The sequence below is a fragment of the Triticum dicoccoides genome, chromosome 4A (genome assembly GCF_002162155.2).
Source record: "Triticum dicoccoides isolate Atlit2015 ecotype Zavitan chromosome 4A, WEW_v2.0, whole genome shotgun sequence".
NCBI classification, from domain to species: domain Eukaryota; kingdom Viridiplantae; phylum Streptophyta; class Magnoliopsida; order Poales; family Poaceae; genus Triticum; species Triticum dicoccoides.
The window spans coordinates 660,215,845-660,220,336 of record NC_041386.1 but is presented as its reverse complement, the minus strand read 5'-3'; positions in this window follow the sequence as shown (position 1 = coordinate 660,220,336).

Below are 4,492 nucleotides of genomic sequence, written 5' to 3'. Positions count from 1 at the left end.
GAGGGGCGCGCGAATGCGTGCACCCATATGAAACTTGTGATTCTCAACTAATAGTGGAGGTAATGATAATAATAAATGCGCGTGGGATTAGCTATTTGTTATAAAGAAATATCTTATTTTATTATGAAAGATTATCGAGAAAATGTTATGTCTATCTTTTAGGAAAGTGATCTCACATATATGGTGCAATTTCTGAATTCTTAATTACTTATTGTTTACGTGATTGAATTGAATCAACACCTACCAAAGGAAGCACGACACAAGATCCCCCTAATGGGATTTGGTTTTTAATGGAAGGAAGAAAAATCAGTGGGAGGGATGATTGGAGGTAGGACGAAAATAAACCGTACCATGCTACCAACTGCTTCATTAGGAGTAGAGATCGGTTTTATGTTTCTTATGATGCCCACGTTTCCATATTCAGGCAAATCAAAGAGTCTTTTACCGAATTTTAAAAAAGAGAGTCTTTTATACCAAAATGGCGAAATTCCTGCCGCTTACGGTCGTCTTCGATAAAAAAAGTATGAAAAATGACTGCGTGCACGTAGGTTTTCGAAGAAAAAAAAAGTTAGAGAAGCACTGAGCCATTCTCTACTAAACCTAACTGACTCCGTAAAATCCACACACGGCCGCCAAATTCGACCGGCGATGCGGACTCGCTCCTCGTCGACATCCTCTCCTCCGGCGATGTGTACTCGGTCTCGCTCCTCCTCGATATCCTCTCCTCCTCCGGCGGCGATGCGGGTCAACATCCTCTACTCCGGCGTTGAAGAGGCGACGCGGGGGCTCTCCTCCGTCGAGATTCCCGGCCTGTCCAGGTGAGCCACTCGCCCGCTGTCATCCTGCCTCCCAGTCTCACCTACTCGGCAGGGAAAACTTTTAGTTGCTAGTTGGACAGCATGCGAAGGAACCCTAGATTTTTAGCAGCACATACCTGCCGTGGGGCGCGCGTGTTTGGGTCCGAACCAACAGATCCGGGCACCTGGTAGGTTTCTTGGGCTTGGTGATTGGAGAGGGAGTCTCAACTAGCCATATCAAAATGTTGGCATCACCGATGCATGCATGGATATGATCAAAATTTCGGCAAGCCATTACTGTTTGGATCGTAGCCAGTCCAAGTCCAAAATTTTAGCAAAAAGTATATACTGTATACCCCTCTTCAGTTTACCACTAACTAACTTGATGCGGCGGAGTGCCTGCCTTGGTGCATGCGCTTGCTAATCGGCTGAGGACCCACTTGCTCAAGAGCTATCTTCAACCGGTGATGAAATTTTTGATGATGTAAAACCCATGTGGGGCAGGAGAGAGAAAATAGGCGATGTAAAAGTGGTGCCCTAAACATGATCATTTGAACATGATTCATTCCACATTCTGAAATTTCAAACTCTATTCTACATTAAACATTTTAAACAACATAATTAAACAGGAGGTTTCGTGATCCATCTCCTCTTCCTCCATCCGCTTCGCCTTCTCCTTCTCGGCGACGAATCGAAGGTCTGCCTCGACGAGGTGCGGATTGGCCTTGGCAAACTTCTCCACGTAAACCCTACCCCTCTCTTCGGCACTTCGTTGCACATCAGCATGGCGGTGTGCTTCCTCTTCCTTGCAGGAGACAATGCAAATCATAGGGGCGAGGAACAGCGCCTCCTCGGCTTAGGCCACGACGGGAAAGTTCAGCTCGGCCCGGTTATGGCCAAACCTCCATCCCACCTCATCGTACAATGCACACGCGGCGAGCTTGCACGCCTCGAGGGTGCCAAGCCACCTACGCCGGCACTTGCAAGTGATTTCGGCGACGTAGTGCCCCAATTCCCTTAGTCGAACACCATGGTATGGGGTCGCACTTGCGGCAGGGCGGCAACATGGTTCCATATCCTCGATGCAATTTTGTCAGCCCAAAGCCGCTAACCGAACAGGGCGGCAAACCGAACCCAAGCGGCGGCCGCTGGAGTCGATAGATTGGGGAGGTGAGCCGTTGATTGGGCAATGGGGAGGCCGGATTCGGGTGGCTGCATGGATGTGGTGGGTAGGTGAAATTTTTTGGCTAGCGGAGTGCAAATCGGCGGCGGGATGGCTAGTGGCGGCCGGCCGGGTGGCAATTGCAGCATGAAATCGACGGTGACGGCAACGGGCGACAACGCGGGCTGCGGGCGGGTGAAGTTTCTGCAGGTGGTTGAGGGTGCGCGCATGGGCATGGTGATTTTGTGACAGTCGTTGCGGCGCTGCTAATACGAAGCAGTGAGAGGCGTTTTTTCATCTTCCCTAAATAAATTTACATCACGGAAATATATATACATCACCTGTTGGAATGCCGTTTTTGGGCCGAAGTGCCTCTAGTTAAAGAGAAAAGAATCTGAACACACCGGCACATCTCTCCCATGCTGTTGAGATTCGTCGTTTCGCCCACCCCCTCTCACTCTGCTATTTTCCCCTTCGTGCTCTCCTTTGCTTTCACTCACTTGCTCCATGGTGCACCACTGGTCCTTTATGGTCGTATCACGTTGGGCTCCAGCATCGGCACTCCAACATTTTGTCATCAGTTTATCTATCCTTCTCACGCACATGTCCAAAAGGCCATATTACCTTCAGTAACAGCAATTTGGCATTTGCAGCTGGCCAATTACCCTGCAGTGGCACGTAAATATGCAGTACCAAATGAACAGAGTAACTTTCTCGACTTACTTGTACAGCTGTGTTGTCACATAATTGGCCTGGCGGTGTCCTGCTTGAGACATGTACACAATGTGGCAAACCTTTCTCCTGCCTATCCAACTTATGTTCAAGTCAAAACATCGCATGAAGCATTTATCCAAAATGGTTAACAGCTGAATTCAAATAATAAGAGGCAAACAATGCAACCGAAAAATGCAATAAGATATTCACAGATTTGCAGGTCCAATTTTCGCTATAGTGGCGAGATTAGTTTCCATAAGACCTACCTAACCATCTCCACCATTTCTCTGAATCATTAGCTCTTGGGCAAAGGTCCAGAGTGTGACATTGGAACCCAACCTGAAAATCTCGTTCTTTATGCAAGAAACCAATGATTCTTTTAATCATTTGTTAGAGTAAAACATGTCCAAATCCTGCAAGAGATAAAACTGTACCAACCTGTCATGTCAGACACGCGTAAAATGGCACCACATTTGCCCAGCAGTGGCTGCACGATCCTGGCCACTGCCCACATCTCTTGGACTCCCACTGGAACTCTTGCTCTCACTGCGCCCATGGAAAGTTTATTTCAACTGGTGGGAACAATTACTTTCAATGGCTGGAACGTTCTAGAGAATGGGATGGAACCTTCGAGTGCACTTGGTTTGAACATTTGGACAATATCTAGTGGTCAAGGTCCTGCCGGAGCCTCCGAGTGGAGGAGAGCACAGCCAGCAGACATGCAGAAGCATGGGATGGGATGAGGGGAGGAGAGGAGCGACAACGTTAATGGACGGGGTTGCCCCGCTCCCACAGAAGCACAAGGTGGATGATAACCTGTAAAACGGGCATATTTTGGGTATGATGGGCCGCCAATCCAGTGGGTCACGCCAGGGGTGGTTGAACTCGGTATTCTCAGTAGCCATGTATAAGAGGCCCTTTGGCAAGGGCTGGCATCATGTTGATATTTGAATTATTTATTGTACTTCTTTTCTTGGTAATCATGCTTGTTTAAGTATGCTTTGTTTCTTTTTCTGCAGCTGCCATCCGTGGGGATAGTGGATTGATGCTGATTCTGTTTGAGACGCCCTCAGGCTTCGCAATTTTGTTTGTACTATATGTTCTTCCTCCCTTGGTTACTGATGATGAGCTTGCTTGCTTGCTTGCTTTCTCTTGTTGTCCATGCCATTTACCTAATTTTCTGTTTTATTATCCTTGTCTCCTCCAGGAAGTATGGCTTAGCTTCACTGATGGACGGAAGGCAAGACGTGTTAGTGCCCACATCTTTCCTTCGATTCCCTGCTCCTGGTTGTTATTTTCTTTTGTTGTTTGCCGCCAAATCCTACTAGTTATCTTGCACCATTCATGATTGCAGCATTATTTATTTATTTTATTTTGTGCCTAGGGTGGTGGAACGTAAACATGTTGTTCATTTCCTCTTATAAAATAATTGAGAGGCTAACACAACTTCCTCCATAAACCTAGAGCATGTACTCTGGACGCTATTGTGCACACGCCCAAAAAACTACTTTTGCTAAATGGCCGTCATGGGTGCAACGAGATTTCTAACGAATCAGTTACTTGATTTGCTGCTACTATTGAAGAGCAGCACTGTGGTCTGATGCCAAATTACATCTCATTACCTCCTCATCTCTGCGCGCGAGGGATGCAGCGCTTGGTGCTGGGCTCGGCAGCTCGCCGGCACTCCGGAGTGGGCCGGTGATGGTGGCGTGACGGTGATGCGACGGGCGGCGCGGAGGTGCGGTGCGGGCTGGAGGCTGCGTCACGGCGGTCCGCCCAGATCCGCTTCTGAAGTCGCGGGTCACGGTCAGCCTTCCTT